Source organism: Lygodium microphyllum, chromosome 7, assembly GCF_053477565.2.
Source record: "Lygodium microphyllum isolate KBCC chromosome 7, Lygodium_microphyllum_v1.1.10, whole genome shotgun sequence".
Lineage (NCBI taxonomy): Eukaryota > Viridiplantae > Streptophyta > Polypodiopsida > Schizaeales > Lygodiaceae > Lygodium > Lygodium microphyllum.
In genome coordinates this window covers 99801019-99823512 of record NC_141141.1, presented here as the reverse complement: position 1 = coordinate 99823512, position 22494 = coordinate 99801019, and the positions used below count along the sequence as shown (strand labels likewise).

Below are 22494 nucleotides of genomic sequence, written 5' to 3'. Positions count from 1 at the left end.
TGAACTTTTCTAATGTGTAAAACCAAATGGCATAAATAATCACATGTCTCTACGTAACCTAGATTTTGTAACCTACATCTCTCCAAACCATTCAACACATTGATCATATGATTAGATGCACCTAAATCAATGCATCAATACATTATAATTTGTTCCCTTTCCTATAATAGCATTCACAAAAAAACACTAATTTTTATCATCATTCTATTTGAAAGATTATGCATAGATTCCTTGCTACAATTACCACTATGAGTTTAATCCTTCTTATCATTAAAATGCATTGTAGTATGACTTGTTCTTTTGTAATAATGACAATCAATGCTAGAATCACTAGATCCTCTATTTTGCTATCAACCTCTTCCTCTAGAGCTCCCCTTGCCTCTAGAATTACCATGGCCTAAAATATTCATGTCACTAAATTGTGGATTTAATATATTTTGTTGGACCAGAGGTCCAAAGACCAAAAGAACAGTAGGCTTGGAGTAGGCAGAAGACCTTGCCATTTTGTGGGAAGCTCATCTTGTAGCAAGATCACGGAGAAGATCAAGTTCATCATTGCCAAGAACCCAAAGCCTCAAAGGCCTCCAAGCCAGAGCCTACTCATCTTCGTACTTGCAGATGAGCTTTGAAGCCATTGTGGCATTGAAGGAGCGCATGTGGTCGAGCCATTATGCCATAGCCAAGTACATTGAGGACATCTATAAGGGGGTTCTTCCGAGAAACTTTAAGAAGATCCCGTTGATGCAACTGAGGAACCTGGTGAACTAGAAAAAGCTCTTGAAAGTGAAGGCAAAGAGTTTGGTTGGTAATACGAAAGAAGCGAGGCCATCTCACCATGCCTTGTGTACACAAATATTGCATCAGCTTCAAGATTACTTGCCATATGAGTAGCTAAAATGCAAATTTCTTCAGAAATGTGATATGAAAGGGACTCAAAAATTTCTCTCAAATGAATAACTTGATGTTGCTTTGTCTATCGCCACCATTTCTCAATCCGCAAACTCACAGTAAGCAGCACACTCAATGCTTTTTCAAGGTAAAGACCCATGGCAGATTCTCATGATAGCATCAGTGCATTAGCATGTTGCTTCACAGCTTCTGAGACATTTGGTACCTAAGCTCTTGTTGGTGTTGGATACTCAATCATAGATTCTAAAATTTGTGAAGCCACAATGACTGGCTTGTTCAAGTGACGACAAAGATTCACTATCTATTGTTGCACAGGTGGAACTTGCTTAAGCAAGATTTGTGCACCAAGATCACCTTTGGCTACCATCGCACCATCTAATACTCATATGATGTCTTCTAGATGCTTGAGCAAATCACTGCTTTCAATTTTTGAAATTACTTGAATAGTCCCTTCTAATGATCTTGTTGCAAGGTAACTTTTGAGTTGCTTAATGATTGCAGCAGATTTCACAAATGAGATGGAAATAAAATCCACTCTTTCAGATATACCAAAATCGATGTCAAGCCAGTCCTTGGATGAAATTGTGGGAAGCATTGCATTCCGCTCCTGAACCACTCTTGATCTGCATGTTGTCTGAAGGTTGGTAAGATTTGGAATGGCCTTTGTAGTTTGGCTACTGCGACGTGTAAAATTCTGGTCACTTTGCTAGAGAAAAGGATGCCAACCATTCAAACACTGGCTAATTGTATGCAACTTCTCTTCTTGTTGGTTATCCTTATTTGCAGACATGAAAACACTTGCATTCAAGATGTGGAAAGAATGGTTATCATTGCTTCCCATGCTACATGTTTTGTTGAAATGACTTGCAAAGTGCATACTTGACCTATCTAATCCAAGGCCCAAAGTAACCTTTGGCTCAGCAAAGTAGGTTTGGGGGCTTCAAATAGGAAGATTTGAGTCATCTTCGACTCTTACATTAGCTAAGGGCATGGCTGGATAGTTTCCCAAATTTGCAAAGCATTAAGGAGATCACTAAGGGAGATAACGGTTCTTCCAATGATGCTTGAACAAAAGTGGATTCATTAGGAAGAAGCTTGCAGTTGTGAGAGCCTTCGCTCAACCGCCAAGACCCACGGACCGCTTATTGTTTCAAGTGTTCCAAGTGAGCTCTAATAGCTACCTCTCACATAGCCGATGCGCCATTGATCCTATGAGTGTAGTGAGCTTACCTTGATGTTGATATGAGTTGCCTTCTCTGTTGCACACACCGGTAGCTCCACGATCCTAGATGCTAGCTCAAGCATCCTCAAGCCTCCTCCATCTCCAAGCTCCATCCACCATAACCACATGCACAAGAGAAGAGAAGAGAAGAGAAGAGAAGAGAAGAGAAGAGAAGAGAAGAGAAGAGAAGAGAAGAGGAGATGGTGAAGAGCTTCACCCTCTTGATCCCTCACTCCCACTCACTCACTCCCTCACACTCTCACACTCCCTCTCTCAAGAGCACACACAAGCAAGAAGAGGAGAAGAAGAGAAGAAGAGAAGAGCTCTTGTTGGGCACACACCAAAGAATCAGCTTCCATTCACTTTTGAACTTTATATATACAAACCCTAAAACCCCATGGGCACCCATCCCTTTTCACATGAGTGGCCATTGTGGCAAGGTCCCTTTTTCTAATTCCCTCTTTTTGCTTCATGCCCTAGGCCTATATTTAACTATTCTTTTACAAGTGGCATAGGAGGGAGCCCGGTGCTCTTTTACAAGAGTTTTTGGAGTTTTTGAGGTGCTTTTTATTTAAAACTGCGCTTTTGTCCTCAGTTTTAGCTTTAGAGGCCGCCTGCATGTCTTTGCCCCTTCTCCATCTTCTTTCCGCTTTTTCATTCATTCTTTCGCCTTCTCGGCTTGGGGTTAACATTACCCCCCTCCGAGATAGGTGCTAGTCCCATGGCACTCTTGTCGACTGTTGGTGTTTAAGAGGCAGTTGGTGAAGCAGTCGTATAAGGGCAGGGCGACATGTGAACTCGGGTGCTTGTGGAAGCATGGTAGTAAGGTTGGTTGGAGAAGTCGAACGGATGGCAAGTGGTTGATGGGGCCGCCGAAGTCGGTGGTTGGTTGCCTTGGTGATTCTTGAAAGGATAGGGTGCGGTGCTCTACCTAAGGAGGGGCATGCCTATCCTATTGTGTAGTGCATTGTGCCCATGCGGGGGGAATGGGGAGTTGGTGCTAACCATAGGGTAGCTTGGGTGATATCGCAAGCATGGGAGCCCCATTCGTGCAAGAGGTGCAGTGCGAGTAGCTTAGGGTGACAGGTCTAACCATAGGCGAGTGAACCTCCCTAGGTATGTCTTGCCCTTGATAGGCCCTAAGCATGAAGTGGGGGAGCAAAAGGGGCTAGGGGGTTAGGGGCAGAGCCGGCCGACCAAAGCCACTGGGCAGGCCTAACTTGAGGACCCCTAGGTGCAGTGATTGTGCTTTATGTGGGGCTAAGTGCTTGTGTAAGTGAGTTGTTTTGGTTATTCCATGTGTAATGTTCCGCTTGTTCTTCATTGGATTTTTGTTGGTGGTATTACAGTAGTAGAACAACAGTCTATACCTAATCTTCCTTGTTTGATTCAGGCAGAGAAGGGAGTCAGATGGATTTGCTAAAAAATTGATGGCTTTGCATATACCCTTTGAGGTTCATGCGGACATGGAGGGAGGTGGTGGAGAGGAAGGGATGGTTGCACCTAGTGAGCTAGCTCTCGTTCATATCCTCTAGGAGAGCTAGGCAAAAGGAGGGGAGAAGGCTAGCTCTCATCATTAAACGCACCATGGCGCAGCTGTCAATGGCGTTAGGGTCGAAAAAGAGGGGAGGCAAGCCACGCTCTTGTGGGGTTGGGTCTTGCTTGAGTAGTAGCTTAAGTAGCCTAAGATAATTACATGTAGTTATAAAGGCTGGATCGGGGCATGAAGAGAAGTCCGCGAGAAAGCACGCCATGGAATCATTTAGGCTTCCCGAGTCAAAAAGGAGGGCATGCTCAAAGGAGGCAGGGTTGAAGTTGTACATGAAGGGAAAATCATGACGCCCATGGAGGGTGGCAACAAAATCCACACCTACCCTACGAGGATAGGCCATGAATGTGGGGTCGTTCCTCTCATAGGGTAGGGTGTTACAAAACGCCATCCAGGCGAGCATGCTAATATCGCACACTCGCCTCCTCCATAGGGATTGGCAGTTATAGCCCTGTACAATATGTGGTATTTCAAACTCGTTGTCTTGCCAAAACTCTGCTTCTTCCGTTCCCCATAGAGTGGGGGCCTACTCCCTTTCTTCTAGCCATTTTTGTCCCAGTCGGCCACCAGTCGCAATCACCTTCTCCATCACCTTGATCGGTAGGACCCTCCGCAGGCTATTAGGCACGAGGAAGATGAAGGTGAAAGGGTATTTTTTGTTTTCTTGCCATTCCCAAATCACCAGCTCTGTGTGGAATCCAGCAGGGAGGTCATCGGGGCACATTGGGAGGGATGCAGACGGCCGCACGACTAGTTTGGCTCTTAAGTGCTTCCTGGTTTCTTCAACTAATTTTCTCCATCTCTCCCTTAGCGCGGTTTGTCTTTCCGAGGGTGGATCAATCTATTGTTGTTCTTGAACATGCAGTGAGGGGGGTTGTGGGATTATCTCTTCACTGGTTCTCCCCATAACGAATTTAAGGTCAGCCTCCTCCCCCTACTGGTCTTCTAGTTGCACTCCTTCCTCAAAGCCTAGTGCATCCAATTCTTGGGGGGTTAGGCAGGCTAGTAGTAGGTACTTCCGTAGCTCTTCTAAGTTCAGCCTAACCTCCGCAAGCTGGGGTGGCATCTATAGCCCCGCATGGAAGGCCCTGCGTGCGATGCTCAGTTTTTTCTGCACCACCTCCAATGACTCCTTTCCCTCTGGTCGGGTCGTGTCCAGTAATGTGTTGAGGAAGGCCTGTTGCTAGGCACTGAAGGCTATATGGGCGGCGTCTGCTTTACTTTCTGCAAAGGATTCTTTCTTTCTCCACCAAAGCAAGGCGCTGTGCCAGTGTTTTCACCCGTTTCTCATTCTGCGGGGCCCATTCCTCTCCTCTTTTGTTCATTCCTTCCATGCTCTCCCCCTGCTTCTGTGCTAGGGTTATGAGCTTTTGCTCCTAGGCTTTGAGTTCTCTGCTCATATTCTCATGCTCTTTCCTTCCCAGGTGCAGTTGATTGGTCATAGACTCGATCTCCTTTTGCTGCTGCTCCCTCTCTTGCTTTCTCTCCTCCTCTTTGGCATTTAGTTCCTCCATCATTTGCTCGATGTTGGTGGTTTTCACCTCCAATTCCCCATGTTGCATCAAGAGGAGCTTGTATTCTTGCTACATCTACACCAATTCTTGATTCTCATCCTCGAGCCGCTGTTTGTAGCTTTCTTCCATGTCTTCCTTGGCCTTTAATTCCTGCTTGAGATCAAAGATCTATCATTGTTGCATGGCTATTGTGTGGGTTTTCTCAAGCTAGAAGGTGGCTACTGGCTCCTTTTTTGCCACAAATTCAGCCAGCCATCCTCTTTTCCTCCTTCGCCCTCTCCAATTGGGAGAGCAACTCGGCAACGTACTCGTCGTAATTGGCTGGTGGTGTCATTGTTGTGTGGGTTGGGGTGGTCGAGGCTTCCACTCTCAGACACTTTTGGTCCTGTCTCGACTCAGCATCTGCGGTTGGTCTCTTTTGCCCCGTGGCCGTGGTTTCTGTGCTCTTTCCCTGGGCCATTTCTTTACTGATAAACTATTGCATCCAGGCCACAAAGTTGGAAACCTCCATGCTGGTGGGGATGCTAGGGGTGAGGATGGTTGGTTCGGTGGAGGGTGCCATGAGGGTGGGGATAGGATGGAGGAGGGCCTTGCCTTTGCCTTCAAGGATAGCGGGTGGCACAACTTTTGGTACCTGCATGCTAGAGCTAGGCCCTTCTTCCCTTAGCTGGCTCTAGGCTCCTAGATCATCAGCCCTGCACTACTGCTCAATGGACCGTCATGTGGCTTCGGCCAAGTCCTCCTCCTCCTTCCTTCTTAGTTCCTCTTCTTCCTCCGCAGCTCTTCTTTGCCTTTCTTTTTCAGCTTTCTTGTACTCTTCCTCCAGTTTCTCCTTTTCTTCATGATCTTCTCTTTTTCTCTTCTCAACCTCCTGTTTTGACACCTTTTTAGCCCTCTTGACTTGTTCTTTTGTTTCTTCTTCTTCTCCCTCTCCTCGGCCTCCTTGAGGGATTTTCTTTTTGCCTTTTCCAAATCCTCTTTCTCCTTCGTGCGGCCTTCATCAGGCTTCTTTTTCTTCTGCACTGTCTTCTTCTTGGGTTCCTTGGCCTGCTTTTTGCTTGATTTCTCTTCTTGCCCCTGCCCTTCCTTATCAGTCTCGGTCCTGTCGCTGGACCTCTCTTGGTCCTGATGAGGGGGTGACCTATCGGGCATTTCTCCTTCCCCTTCTTCTGCATCCTGCATCTCTTTTACTACCTCCTAGATAAGCGCAGTCAAAATGCTTCCATAGGCAATGAACGAGGCCTTGGATGAGGCCTTCTTTCTTTCCGTGGCCCTAGAAGCTGGAGACTCTCCTCCTACGGGTGTGCTTCCTAAAGCTAGCGCTTTAGCCACCTGGTCGATAGTTTTGTGCACATAGTCGTTCCAGTCGACTTCATGCAGGGTGTGAGCCGCTACGTTCTCCAGCACATGCACACTGATTCGGTGCATCAAGGCATTGTAAAGCTGGCTGGAGAAGAGCGCGTGTACTAGTTTTGCATGCAATATAGTTTTCGCATCAGGGATGTCTTGGATGCTAATGCCGTCATTTGTCAGCACGTTCTTCTTTCTCATCTTTAGCATGGCATACACATCCCTCTTCTACTTCTTCTCTATTTTTGGCTCTAGTCCCAACGCCTTCTCCACCAAGGCAGGGATTAAGCGAACCTACACATGTTTGGCATTTTGTTCCCTTCCTATCGTGACGGTGCCGCACTCATTGTCGGGGTTGTAAGACCTGAGAAACTCCACACACTTTGTGTGGTCAGGTTCTTGTGCAAAATTTTCAAGGTACTTCGTGAAGTTGCATTTTTCAACGACTCTCCCGGCCGCTTCCTCCTTGGCCACCAAACCCTCTATGTTGTGAATGGTTCGGAACTTTAGTTGGTTGTAGTCGCGGCTCTCAAGAGTGATGATGTACTGCGCTCTTTCCTCTTCCATGAACGGAAGCCGGTGGGCACGGTCTTGCTGTGACATCTTTTGTTCCTATCATAAACCCCAGTTTCCACACCCTAGTTTCCATTAGTGCTTTCAAATTAACAATTCGCAAGAAAAGTCATAGACTAAAAAAGAAAAACTCTATATGTTTATTGAATGAAATCATTAAAATCCTATCCAATGTGGAGTCTTCCCTTTTAGCTTTAACTTTATGCCCTTTATTTCAAAGTTCTCTTGACATTTTCCTACCTCGCTCATTGTCTACATGCTTATGTGTTTTGCTTGATTTTCATTGGTTTTAATTGATCTCTTGATTCACCTCACTCCCCTTCCCTTCCCAGCTTGAGAAGAATCCTTACTAGGATTGAAGGATCTAGAGGTTGAGGACCTTCGGCAATGGGTCTTAGGAGTTACCGGCATTGGAACCAAGTGTAGAAATTGTGGTTGTACTCTAACTGAGCTGCACGATTGAGATCAAAAGGGCGAGTACCAATGTATGTTATGTAAGTGAGAACATTTGCTTTAGGAAGTCACCGGAGGCACCGTGACTAGAAATGTGTAGCTCCTCCTCAATTAGTCGGTGATCGAGGTAAGGGTGTCCCTTGATGTGCTCTTCGAGGGGGCGGTCACAAAGAGTGGTTAACACTCTATACGAGGTTGACACGATATAAGTGGGGTCATACTCCGCTGTTTTGATTGTGCGGTGCTGCTCCGCATTGGTCATGACTCGGCATCCCTCTACTTCCCATTGCAACCTAAGAGTGTACCCGTGCCGCAAGAATGGGGATTCAATCCCAGCAAGTTTGAATAATTCTGCAATTTCTTAGTCGGTGATGGCAGAAGTGGTTCGCTGATTGTATGACGTTATGAGGTGCTCTTTGAGGGCTTGCTCTTTAGAGACCTCACTGTTGAGCAATACAGCAGGCAGAGTTTGCTGTCTTTGCGAAGGCAAGTTCAAATGTCTCCCAAGAACAAGGCATCGTATGAATTTCGGTTGCAAAAGGCTCAGGCAACAAGCCTAAGTCCAAGTGGTCATAGCTTAGAGCTAGCTCTCTGAAGGTGGCATCGAGCCATCTAATGCAATCAACCACGTCATCCCCTGTATCTCTGGCTAGATCTGAGGCCAGTGTCAAAAATGATTTCCACTCGTAGGAGGGTTTAAGACGTGCTGGTGGTTGGGGTTTGATAGCACTAGAGCCTTTGACAGTGGGTAGTCATGGTTACGGGTGTGCCTTAGGTTGCGGTTGGGCTTCCTAGCTTAGGGTTGGGGAAGCAGCAGCTACTTCTGATGGACAACTGCCTTCAAAGTGGATCATCGTAGTCGGATGGGCTCTAGTGGGTGATGGGTCATGCGGCGATGTCTTTCGTTTGGGCCGGTAGGCTTGTTAGACTCTCACGGGCATATGTGTGGATGGCTTGATGGATGTGGGCCTGGGGAGCACTGCGGTTTATGGTTTTGAGGTTTTATGGGGCTGGGGGTGATTAAGCTTGGGGGTAGCATACGAGTGGTGGTCTTGGCCATGTGGGCTTTAGGGATCCATAACCAGGCATTCCCCTCATAGTAGCCTTGCTTGTGCAGGAGGGCTTTAGGGACCCACCTTCGCTTGATCATGCATTGATTTTTGTAACTGTGCCTTGGTGTCCTAGGTTTAGAGCTTTGGGTCTTATGAGGTCGTGTGCGACGACTCCTAGGTGGCGGTTGCAGTTGTTTAGGCCTCCATTGGAAACTAGGATGTCGAGCCTTAGCTTCTGTTATGACGAGCAGCGGTTCTTGAGAGGTGGTGGGTGGTGGCCGAGCACTACCCTTCTCCTTAGATTCGGATGCTAATAATTCTATCAGTGGCCGTGCGGATTGTTCCATCGCGCAACCCTTACTGACAGGTGTATCAATGCCGATGTTGCCTATGGCGAGGTGAATGCGCTGCAACTCATAATCGACGTGGCAACAAGTTTACTTCTTGAAGGTTCGCCCTAGCAGCATCTCCGTGCATGCGTCCTTGGTGTTTGGCAGCATGTAGAAGATCATTGGTACAGTTTCAGACTCGATAGGAATGGCGGCCCTGCACTTACCGAGAAGTGCATAGGAGCAGTCCCCATATAGATTTAATCTGGTTTTAGTGGGTTGTAGTGGTGGTTTGCCAAGTTGGGTCCAATGATCGTGAGTCAAGACATTGAAGTCCACTCCCTCGTCAATTAAGGCATTGAAGACGCATGTTTGCTTGGCAGTGACTGTGATGTGCAAGTATGCAGGTTCCACGATTTCCTCATCCTCGTCATCAATTTCAGTGATGGTGGCTACTCGGACGTTGACTGGTGGTTCCAACATTGGTGGTTCATGCAAAGGATGCGTGGGGGGATATTATTTCTTGAGACAGCTGCCATTGAAGAAGCCTATTCCTTCGCCGACTAGAGTCTCGAGCTCGACGTTGCCCGTTCGGCTAATCACACGGACTTTGAAAGGTCCAAGACCTCGAAACTTCATTTTTTGCTTGTGCCCCTTAACTGAGTATAGGAGCATTAGGTCACCTTGTTCGAAGTCGCATTGCTTGACATGCTTGTCAAACCAGCTCTTGCGTCGTGCCTTCTCACATATGAGTGCATGAATGGCTAGAAGGCGAGTCTCCAAGAGGCGTTCGAGCTCTACTAGGCATTGCGTCCATGCCTCCTTTCCTTCCCATGGCTCTTGAAGTGCAATTCGTAGGCTAGGCACGAAGAATTCTATGGGGAGAATTGCTTTGATTCCGTAGATCAACCTAAAGGGGGTTTGTCTGGCCGTTTTGCAAGCTGCGCGCTAAGCCCACAAGGCTGCCATCAGCTTGTTATCCCAGTCGCTACGTGAGGCCGAGATTACCTTGGTTAGGACGTTGACAAGAATCTTATTTGTGGATTCTGCCTAGCCGTTTGCTTAAGGGTAGTATGGAGAGTATTTCCGATGGATAATTAGAAAGGTGGATAGGAGATGAGCTATCACTTCATTGATGAAGTGTGTCCCCTGGTCACTGACTAGTTTGATAGGGTATCCGAATCGTGAGATCACTTGCTCCCACAAGAACTTGGCAGTCGTTCGAGCATCATTCTTTCGTGTTTCCCTCGCCTCTGCCCACTTCGTTAGGTAGTTTGTGGCCACAATGATGTATTTGGCTTGAGAATATTGTGCAATGGGGCTAATGTTGATTCCCCATTTTTTGAAGGGTTGTCGTGCAATGATTGGGGTCAACTCCATTTGATCCTTGCAAATCAGGACCTTCGTCCCCCCTGACATTCGTCACAATGCTTAACAAATCGTGCGGCATCACGAAACAACATTGGCCACCATAGTTGAGACTGCAACACCTTGCGGGCCATTGTATCTCCACTAAAGTGTCCACTAGTAATCCCACTATGTGCCTCCGAGAGCACGTCATGCATCTCATGTTTGCAGATGCATCTGTGCAGCAATCCATCTTGCCCTAAGCGATATAGCTGGCATGCTATCAATTGGTAGGGTTGGATTTTGAGAGTAAGTCACCTCAGTCTTGCCTTCTCTATTGGTCGTTCATGCAATCCGTGCTCAAGCACTTGGACTATGTCATCTGCCCAATATGACATTAGATCAGCCTTGAATAAATCCCTTCCACTGGAGAGGTTAAAGAGGTGGGCGTCTGGCAATTCATCGGTAATGCCTTCTCCAGCAGATTCTCCTATGGGGATGCGTGATATATGATCAGCCATGTAGTGTTGTTTTCCCTTCCATACAACCACGGAGAAGTCAAACTCCAAAAGCAGAAGGAGCCACCAAGCTATGCGTCCTGTAGCGCAAGGTCTAGGTATAGCAAGGCTTGATGGTCTACAAAGAAGGTAAAGGGTGTAGCCAATAGATAATGCTAGAACTTCTTCACAGCAAACACCATGGCCAAGCCCTGTCTTTTCGTTGTCGAGTAATTAATTTTCTTCTTCGTGAGTTGTCTGCTAGCAAAGCTCACTGGATAATCAAGGTTGTGCTCGCCAGGTTGGCACAACACTGCCCCCACAACAATTTTAGAAGCATCGATATGCACGTAGAAGGTTATGGTCCAATTCGGGGCTCGTAGAATTGGTGCTGTGGTTAGAGCCTTCTTCAACTCTTCATATGCTCGTTGGCATGCTTTAGTCCATTCAAAGACAATCAATAGCTTGTATAAAGGTCTAGCTATCAATGCGTAATTCAACACAAACCGTTGATAGTATCCTATATGGCCTAAGAAGCATTGAACTCCCTTGAAGTTGGTTGGGGGTGGAAGGTCGACAATAGCCCTGACTTTCGAGAAGTCAGTGGGTGTGGCAATGCCGTTCTTCGACACCACATGGCCGAGGATGCATCCATGCTTCACCCAAAACTGGCATTTCAAGGGGTTCAAGGAGAGACGATATAGGCGACACCGATCAAAGACTGCTTGGAGTTTGTTCAAGTGTTCCATCCAAGTCGAGTGAACGTAGAGGTCATCGACAAAGACTTCTAACTCATTGCGAAGCATGTCTTTAACTATGGTGCACATGAGACGTTGAAAGGTGGCAGGGTTGTTAGTCAACCCAAAAGGCATGACTATGTACGCAAAGACGCCTCACTCGGTGGCGAAGGCAATCTTATGCCTGTCGGCAGGATACACTTGCACCTGATTGTATCTTGAGAAGCCATCCAAAAAACTGTAGGCCTCCTTGCTTGCCACTCTTTCAAGCATGTGCTCGGTGTATGGCAATGGATAATTATCCCTTTTAGTAGCAGCGTTCACCTTCTTGTAATTGACGCACACTCTAATTTTTCCGTTTTTCTTCATCACGATGACTATGGGTGATACCCAGTTCGTGTGCTCAATTTCGTAAATGAATCCTGCTTTCATCAGCTTATCAATCTCTTCCTTGACAGCATGAGCATGCTTAGGATTCATTGGGTACGGTCGCTGCTTCACTGGTGCTGCGTCTCGTGTCATGGGTATGTTATGAGTCACTACACTCGGGTCTACCCCTTTAAGCTCTTCCAAGGACCATGCGAATAGGTCTACATACTCTCGCAAGAGAGCAACAAGACTCGCTTCTTCTTCCTCAATCAAGTCATCGGCAATGAAGACTAGTCGAGGTGCCTCCCCTTCCCAGGCTAAGTTTACCTCTTTGACCCTGGCTGGTCCCTTGATTGGTTTGCTTGTTTGCCCTTGCCATTTGGCACCCATCAAGATCACTACCCTGTCTCCTTTCTTGAATTTCGTAAATCATTTAGGAAAGTCCCATGATTTTTGTTGTTTGTCTGTTCGAGTGTCCTTGGGTTGGTTCTCCCTTCCCTGCTTCAATCGTTTGCACCTCAGGTGGATAGGTAGATCCCCGGTTGTGCATCGGGTCTTGGGTGGCCTAGGTATTTTTGGGTCGCTATCTGAGCTTACTAGCGACTCAGAGTCAAACTTGCTGTCTTCACTAGAAGAGGGGGTCTCCCTTGGTGGTCGTAGTTCAGATGGTGATTCTGCCCTAAGCACTGGTGTCGCTCTTGGTTGAGCTAGGCCTGCTTCCTCAAGGTCTATGGCTCCTACGTGTTCTAACCAGGCGCGATCACCATTTATGTGCATGAGTCCTTGCTCTGTCCTGTAGGCACTTCTTTTTTCTGGCTTGGAATCCGCCCGTATTTGTTCTATTTCATGTCCCTCTGTGTCATATTCTACCGAATCCATCTCACCCTCACTCCCATCACTGAAGGGTTGGCAGTCTTTGTACTCATTATCAGAGTCCTCTGCGCCAGACTACTCATCATCTCGTAGGGCTTGGTACATCTCTTGTCGTTGATCCGGGACTAAGGCCCAGTTGTACATAAGGTTCAAGTCATGCACCCTGGTCCATTGCCACTTGGATTCACCTAAGAGATCCTGGAGTGGTTTGAAGTTTGCTGCTGAATTGTCAACCAGCTTGTCTATTAAGTATTCCAGGGCCTCCTAGAGTTCTCTCTTTTGCCTGGCACTTGGAAGGTGACGGGCTTAGGTCTCCCAAGAAGGGTTCCTTCCATCATGCAAACTAGTATAGAGGGCATGCCATCGGTCGTGCCCATCATCTTAATGGCTTGTTCATGTGTCTCTTGATTTGAGAATGACAGGTCGACTGTAGCAAGGACATGCATCCAATCCCGCTCATCCTCTGGGCATGGGATATACTTGGTCAAGGGCCCATAAGACTTCTTGACCTGACTGTTACCCTTGAGCATCGAGGAGATGGCATCCAAGTTGACTGGTGAGGTCTTCCAAGTGTCCATCTCTACCCTCACAGCTTCTGTCCTGTTGCCTAAGAATATCAAGCCGTTACCCCAATCTTCAATAACTCTGGCATTGCGCATCCAAGGCTGGCCTAACAGAACATCGTAGTCCACCCCGTTCATGACTATAAAGTCAACAGAGAACTGGACACCTGCGATTTTCATTGGCCAGTTTTTAAGTACCCCGAATGGCCTCACCCTCATGCCATTTGCTAATGTGACATTAAACCGAGCGGTCTCAACATGTGGGTTTCCCCACATTTGTAGTACTGCATGGCTTAGCACACTAACCCTGGCTCTCATGTCTATGATCCCCTTTCTTGTTGTGTCTCCTAAGGCTAGGACTGGTAACACTGCATGCATCTCGGTGCCTTCCTAGAAAGCATTAACGTGCAAGGATTTTGGCACAGAGTGTAGCGTTAGACTCGGTATTTGTATTTCTGCGTCCTGATCCTGCAGATCTGCTGCCTTTTCTTGTGAACCCTCGACCCACTGCTTGAGGTCTTGCCATAGGGTGGGATGCTGCTTAAGCAGGTCTCCTAGGCTTCGTCACTAGGGTGGTCACTAGCGTGGTAAGAAGGCTGTCGGCTGCTCGTCCCTCTCCTATGCCGGATTGTCCTGGCCAATGGTCGTGATTGATTTGTGGGCCTGTAGCATCAAGGCTTGTCCTAAGGGGTACTGTCTGCGGTGCGATTACATCTCCTGACTTTGGTCGAGGGGGTGAGACTGCCATGTTCATGCTGATGAGATCCCCGCTCTCATCCTCTAGGATGGGCTCAACATCCCTTAAGTGATCTTGGGCCTCTTTTACCCAAACCTTCACTTTCTCTATGGCCTCGAGTTGGTGCTTTGGATGGGGGTACTCCCCTACCTTGGCACTTCCCTTTTTGGCCATCTTGGGGGCTGAAGTTTCCATCTCTACGTCCTCGACTTTCTTTCCAACTGGCAGAGTTGTAGCACCCTTAGCTTTCGGTGCGATCTTAGCCTTCGACCTTCTCTTCCTTTGCCTACGGCTCTTCATCCCCATCAAGGTTACATCGAGGTTACTCGGTCCCGGTAGTGATATGCCGGCTTGCTTTGTTTGGGCACAGGTCATGACCCACAATAGGATGGGTGTGGCCTCCCCATCAAGATTCTTGACACTAAACAACCCCAATGGGATAGATGGTACTTCGGTTGAATTTGCAGAAGGTTTCTGCTTTGGGCAAGTGACAAAGAGATGGGCGATTCCACACTCAACACACCTTATCGGGGCAATGTGATGAGACATGGCCTGGGTGACCACAAGTCCAATAGATGATTGGATCCTGGGTTTGCCCTCCTAGGCCTCTACCTCGTCCCCTCCCTAACACCATCATTGGTACTAGTCGATAGTCCATAAGGACGGCATTGCCCTCGTCGTCGTGAAAGACATAAGGGTATAAGTAAGTCTCTTCCTCATTTGGCTCTTCCACATAGTGGAATAGAGCGTCACTCGGTGGGGATGGGTCGCATAGGGGCCGGCCGGCCTAGGTATACATGTAGGGTTTATGTCCATCCTAGGGACAGCCAGCTTAATGTCGTTAGGCGCAGGAAGGGCCAATGGGACTCCCCTTTCGAAAAGTGGCTACGGTCTGTTTGCTAGGTAAGGCTGACCGTATGGTTGGGAGTACGGAAGTCTCTTGGGCAATCTATAGTGCATAATGTCATGACCGAACCTGCCGCAGTTAGCACAAGGTCTCGACTGAGGGTCTTGACACTCGGCCGGTATATGGTTTCCGCCACAGTACACACATTGGATGTGTGGCCACATTGGTCATCTCCATAGGTCTTGCAGCTTGACTATCTCCATCTTGACATCAGCTAAGTCGTGGTTCGTCTTGGTGGCCTTCCCCTTATCTTGGAATGATGGGGCTGGTCACTCACCAGAGGTTGATGCTCTTTCTAAACCCTGCGAGATGGTTTTTTCTGAGTTGAAGCTCCTGGAGCTCCTCTCCTTCAGTTGATCGTTAACTCTGATAGCTTCCTCAAAAACCCTAGCTAGCATGTCTTGCCGCAAGCTCGAGTTGGCTACCAAGTCCTTATACAATTCCTTATTTTGAATTCCACTGATGAACACAGTTGAAACTGCTCTTTCAGTTGGTCGTTCACCTATAGGGATTCTCTTGAAGAGGCTCCTTACGTGGGTTACGTAATCGTGAATGTCCTCCTTCTCTTTCTGCTTGACGTTCATGAGTCGTACTAGCAGATTGTTGGAGTATCCAGGCTCGGAAAATCTCTGAATGAAGAGATTCTTGAGGTTATTGAAGTTTTCTCGCTTTGCGGCGTCTAAGCTTGTATACCAAGTCCTACCCTTGTCACCTAAGCAGAGCCCGAACACTTGAGAATGCTAAGTCAGGTCGCTGAGGCCGTTGGCTTTGTAGACTTGCTTGAACTGCTCTACAAAGTTGTATGGGTCGTCATGGGGTTGGTACTTGTCGAGTTGCTTTGCAATTATTGGGATTTTAGACTGGCTCTTAGAGCCTTGGGTTGTTCCTAACCCTGCCAGCAGTGAGGTCACCAATGCTGCAGCACTTTGCTCTAGTGCGGTGTTGTCTAACAATCGCTTCATAAGAAGTTCGCTCAGCGTTAAGTCTCCTTGTAGGACTCTCTTGTGATCATTCAATTTCTGCTGGCTAAGTTCAGCACTCGCTGTACCTCACACAACTCCGTGCTTTGCCTTTGACTCCTAGCATGCTGGTCTCTATTGTATGCGACTATGCCTTGCAATACCTTATGGGCTAGCTTCCTCTCTTTTTCTAAGTCTGCAATGATAGCATCTGCTGTCTAACCGCGGTGCTCATACCGAGTGTGCGCATCGTAGCTGCTGACCAATTGTGTTGAATAGCCTCTAGGAAGACGCCCAAGTCGAGTTCCTCGTTAGACTTGCGGTTCGCGCTTTCCTCTGCCATAGTCAACTTCTTGTGCTTCACCAAGCTATCGATCAGGTTGAGTGGGTTTGTCAAATCCCCTTCGTTTGCGTTGCTTGCTTGGTCCTACTTTGCGTGTTGATGGTTTGCCTCTGTCTGTGGGTTCTCTCCTATTCGTGGGTTCCTTGAGTGGCTTATTTGAGTGAGTTCCTTGACTTATTAAATACAGTCCTCAAGTTATCTCCATTGCATGCATGTGTTCTTTCTGGTGCACTTGTGTTCAACTTCAAGTGTGGAAATTCAGGTGAGTGCAAGCAAACAGCCTCTAAGCGTCTCATGCACCCTCGGGCCTAATAGGCTTTGTAGATCAATTCTCTGGCCGTCTAGATGGGATTTAGGGCCTTTTGATTACATTGCCTTGCCATTCTTGGGCTCAATCAGGGTTTTATGGCTCAGCGGGTTGCCTCTAGGTCTTTGGGTTTCTAGGTATCGCAACAACCCACTCAAACTGCTAAGCAGTTATGCCTTACGATTTTGTCTACTTTGTGTGCTAGAATTAGGTTCTGAACGTCAGGAAGGCTTATGACAGGTTGCGCTGCTGAGCTCCAGTTGGGCCAGGTCAGATTTTTGAGAAATTGAGTTAGACACACACTCGGCCCAACTGGTCCGAATTGTAGGGGCCGAGCAAGTGACTTGGATGGGCCGAATTGCACTTGTCCGAGTGCAAAAAGTTTTTTGCGGGCCGAGGTCCGAGTGGAGTAACTCGGATGGGACGTGTCAAAGGTTGGGCCGAGGACCGAGTCGGGTCCTGGGCCCAGTGGACTTCGGGCCGAGTGTGGGTTTGGTCAATGGGCTGAGTGGTGTAACTCAGATGGGCTGAGTCAAATGTTGGGCCGAGGGCCGATTAGGGTCTCCGGATCGAGATCCGAATGGGCAGGTCCGAGGGCCAAGTCTAGGACTCGGACTAACAAGGGCTGTTCGGACAGGCTGAATGCGGTGCGACGAATGCCGCGTGATGATGATTTCAATTGAAACTCCCGAGTCAGGCAATCATCCCAAGCACAAACTTCTAGATCCTGGCTAAGGCACTAAGGGAAGTGATTGGTAATCCTGGGGTGAGCTGTAGACTCTCTGATGATGAGATTGAATCGAATCTTTGCGGGGGCTCTCTCTCTCTCTCTCTCTCTCTCTCTCTCTCTCTCTCTTTCATTGCAATGGTTGCAAATGAGCTCTCCCTTGGTCTCTTGGCTCTTAAACCCCTTCGCGGGCAAGGCCTTGACGCTCCCAATCACTCACTTGCCAACATTAAGCATCCCAAGCAATATTTTTGCCATTTTTTGCACGATTTATGCCCTATTTGCCGTGTTTGCAATAGTAAACCTACCCTTTCCCGGTTCAATTTCCTAATCCTATCCTATACTAAATGCAACAAGAATCGAAAGCAACAAACTAAAATGATTTCTCCCTATTTCTCAATCATCAAACAAACAAACTAACACAAAATACTTACTTGTTTCAAAGATCAAAACACCAACCTTCCTACCTACCTCAAGCTCTCTTTCAGGGGAGAATCCCTTACTTTGATGCTCAATATGGGCTGTGCAAGCGCTCAAGCTTGAATTCGTTGTCCCGGCAACGGAACCAAAATGTGGGAGCCTTCGCTCAACCGCCAAGACCCACGGACCGCTTATTGTTTCAAGTGTTCCAAGTGAGCTCTAATGGCTACCTCTCACATAACCGACGCGCCATCGATCCTACGAGTGTAGTGAGCTTACCTTGATGCCGATATGAGTTGCCTTCTCTCTCGCACACACCAGTAGCTCCACGATTCTAGATGCTAGCTCAAGCATCCTCAAGCCTCCTCCATCTCCAAGCTCCATCCACCATAGCCGCGTGCGCAAGAGAAGAGAAGAGAAGAGAAGATAGTGAAGAGCTTCACCCTCTTGATCCCTCACTCCCACTCACTCACTCACTCACACTCTCACACTCCCTCTCTCAAGAGCACACACAAGCAAGGAGAGGAGAAGACGAGAAGAAGAGAAGAGCTCTTGTTGGGCACACACCAAAGAATCAGCTTCCATTCACTTTTGAACTTTATATATACAAACCCTAAAACCCCATGGGCACCCATCCCTTTTTACATGACTGGCCATTGTGGCAAGGCCCCTTTTTCTAATTCCCTCTTTTTGCTTCATGCCCTAGGCCTATATTCGACTATTCTTTTACAAGCGGCACAGGAGGGAGCCTGGCGCTCTTTTACAAGAGTTTTTGGAGTTTTTGAGGTGCCTTTTATTTAAAACTATGCTTTTGGCCCCGGCTTTAGCTTTAGAGGCCGCTTGCATGTCTTTGCCCCTTATCCATTTCTTTTTGCTTTTTCATTCATTCTTTCGCCTTCTCGGCTTGGGGTTAACAGCAGTTTTGGCATTTGGCGGTGATGCACATTTCCAAACACTTCATAAGGCCAAGGCACAGATCACAAGAATGTCCATATGATTAAGCCTTAGTATTCAACAAGTTCATAGTAGGAAACTTCAATTTACTGTATAGCCTAGGCATAGTTGGTCAGACTATAATGATGTACTTCAGAGCTTTGGGCATAATTGAAATAGAAAGGAGGTGTGGCACATTGGTTTAGATTGAGCTACTAAAGCTCTGATAAATTGCAACATAGCTAATCAAAAGAGAGAGGATTATTATTCATAATATTTCAGGGAATCACCAATTGAAATCTATCTTTTGTGATAACATTTGGACCTTGATGAATTTGTGAAAGCAATGATGTTACATCTATGATTATGGAGAAGCGTTGGATGCTAAATTTGTATAATAGTGTTGACCCCTCTAGATTCTCCTCCATGCTACAAGGATATTGAGCTGCAATTGCATTTGGTGCAATGTCAACAATCAGGAAAAGTGTAGATACATCCAGCTTTTGTTGTATAAAGCATTGAACAAAGAGTTGTTAGATCATCCCAACACAACATAAGTAGAGATAGTAGTAGCAAAACTTGATTACAATGAAAAATGAAATCAATATTTTGAGCTCTATTGAACAAGGTTGGCTTCACAAAAAGGCTAATATTGATAAACTTGGAGCTTTAATTGATCAGTATATTTCTCTTATGAAGGTTGACAAAGAATATAGAGCAAGACTTGAATCAATTATAGATTTCCATCACCCTGAGTATTATCAACAACCCATGGCTATTATGGGCAACATGCTTATGCATTTATGCATCCATCTTTTTAGCAACATAGTCATGATTATACATGTGAACCTTCCTTGATTCAATAGCCTAGTTCTTATGGACGTAATGATAATGGTCATGCTTATCCGTACTCTTTTAGCTTTGATCATTAGCAAGTTCATAACTATCATGGTATCATGTATCCCAATCAGTTTATACCTCATGATCACCCAAATGTAATGATGAGTTCTTTTCAAGGTACTGATGATGAAGAAGATAGCAACAATGAGCAAGCTGAACAACAAGAAGGGGATAATGATCAACATGATCAACAAGAAGATGAACAAGGAGAAGACAATAACCAAGAAGATGTACCAGAAGGGAAGAATGAAGAGCAATATTTACAAGCTAATGATATATTAGTTGAAGAATCACATGAGGCACTCACAGATGTAGATGGTTATGCTGAAGGTTTTAGACTCTCGAAGAAACCTCACGATGATCTTCTTGAGCATTAGTTTACACTTAATCAAGGTTTACAACAACCATTGAACACATTTGATAATGAGTACCTTAATCATGGTTACGATGATTGGTATATGTTTGATGATGATGTAACACATGATTTGAGTATACATGAAGATGAAGATGGCATTGTGCTTCCCTATGATCTAGGAGATTATGGATGTGATAAAAGGACTTGATAGGGATACTTCCTTGTATCCATTTGATTCGGGTGGATTGGAGTATGTGGTTGATGGCCATTCTCTTCTCTTGGACAATCATTATGACAGAATACCTGTTGATCCAAGAGGTTAATAGATTGTTTGGGGATCTCATTTAGACCAGCATCCATCTTGCGGGCAATTTCTTCCTTTTGGTAGGCTCTTTTGGCTAAAGATTGGTTATCTATGGCTATTTTTTAGTGCAAGGAAGATTGTAGACAAATCACTGTTTTGAACCAGATTTTATTCTAAATTATAGACATAATTGAGTGCCATACATGGGCTAAAAGTACTTGTTAAGAACTCCATTTTTATGTACAGACACCCTGATTGGAGTTCCCTACAAAAAGTTATCTCAGATTTACTATAATAAGGTCCTGTAGTAGACAACATGCTGTCCACTGCCTACAGCCTTCATTTTCTTAGAGAATATGGGTCAAGATTTAAATTTTATCATTCCGCAATCATACCCATATATCATACATGATCAATGACTCTTCATACATCGACAATTACCCCTTATCCCATCAGATAACCCTTGTAATATCTGCAACAGTAGCAGAGAAGTACTTTGACTGCCCCACCTTGTCTTTTGTAATAAGTGCTGAACATGTTTTTGAGGGCAAAAACTTTTGGGTGGGGATAGAATGTAAGAGAGGGGAAAATAAAATAATGGGGATAAAATACCAGCTTCTCTCTCTTTTATATTCTCTCTCTTCTCTTTCTTCCTTTCCAGTCCACTCCTTGACATTTCCTATCCCTCCACCCCCTCCATCCCTTGCCCAACTCACCCTCCCACCTTACCTCGTATTCTTAGCCCCCTTTCCCCCCAACTACACCACCCCATCCACACCCCTCATTCCCCCCACCCTCCTCCTTAGCCTCCTTTTTGGCTCACCCACCAAAAACAACAAAGTACCCACCAACCCCGACTCCCCCCCATCGAAACATGCCCCCATTCATACCTCTCCTTTTCTTGCACCCCTCCCCAAGCCCCCATTTCAAAGGAACGTTCATGGATCTTTGTGCATGTTGGTCTACTACTATTCACACATGAGAGGTATTCATATTCAATTTTTGTGGGTTTTATTTACTGCTCTTCACGCCTAGTAGTGCATCCCATGCTCATTTTGATTTTCAGACTTGCTTCTCAAATGTTCATGTGGTGTTCCTAGCTACTCTTTGTGCATCAATTCACCTATTTTTGTCCTGATCTTCTGGTATCCCCTTGCCCTCCATTCCACTATTCACATTAATCATTAAATCCATTCCTCCCACAACCCCCCCTCCCCCCCCAAACACACATCACAATATGAACACGTATTCATATTTCCAAATTCATTTATATACTCCCAAGCAAATACAATTAAAATAATAATAATAATAAGGCATAAATCAAAACAAACTAAACATCAAAAAATAGAAATCCATGCACATGCAATGTAGCACACCATTCAATCTCTAATGTAAACACTAACCAAACAACTTCATAAAAACACATTTAAAAAAAACACAAACCATCAGAAGAAAAAATGAATAAATATCACTCATGCTCCACATTCATTGCTAAAAAAAATCCACAAAATAAATACACATCCATAATATTCCCAACACAACCCTATTTATCAAACAAAGAAAAGCCTTGCGAATAAATTGAAAAAAACCACTATCTAGAGACATTGATTAGTTTTTGTCAAACCCAAATAAATATCTTTGGATAGTTGAAAAAGAAAACCCAAACCATACCCCTTTCCACATTTTTTAAGACAACAAATGACAAAAAAAGAAAACAAAAAAAACATCTCCACAAGGACACACCCATGGCTACACATGACCTTTATTATTTTATTGGATCTTTCCATTATCATTAATGTTGCACCCATTTGCAAATTGATTTTCTTGGATTTCACAAGTTGTGGTCACTCTTATAATCCATATTTACATTGGTTGCCATCAAATTCCATGTGCATCCATGCACACATCTAGGTTTTCTCTGTTCCTTTTTCCCATAACGCATAACACAATAATTTTGTAAAATGAAATGTGGACACTTTTGCACATGCATCCATGCTCCATATAACTTTTAAATAGTTTTAAATTGAATGGTCATTCATTTTACATATGCATTTATGCTATATAGATAACTTAATTGCTAAAATCAACCTGTCGTTGCAAATGCAGGCATAATACCACTAGACATACTTGTAATATGATAATTAAAGAACACATTTAGGGTGTACTAATTCACCATTTCGTACTTAATAAAGGTGTAATACATTTTAAAATGAATGAACCATACTTTACTTATTAAATTGTATCACATGATAAAATTATCACCCAT

At 45.6% G+C, this 22494-nt stretch overlaps 1 pseudogene; it reads right to left on the bottom strand.

Moving 5' to 3' along the window:
• Nucleotides 1-724: 724 nt before the first annotated feature.
• The window catches only part of LOC148033758 (pyruvate kinase isozyme A, chloroplastic pseudogene), a 45875-nt pseudogene continuing 24105 nt past the window's right edge, over nt 725-22494 (bottom strand).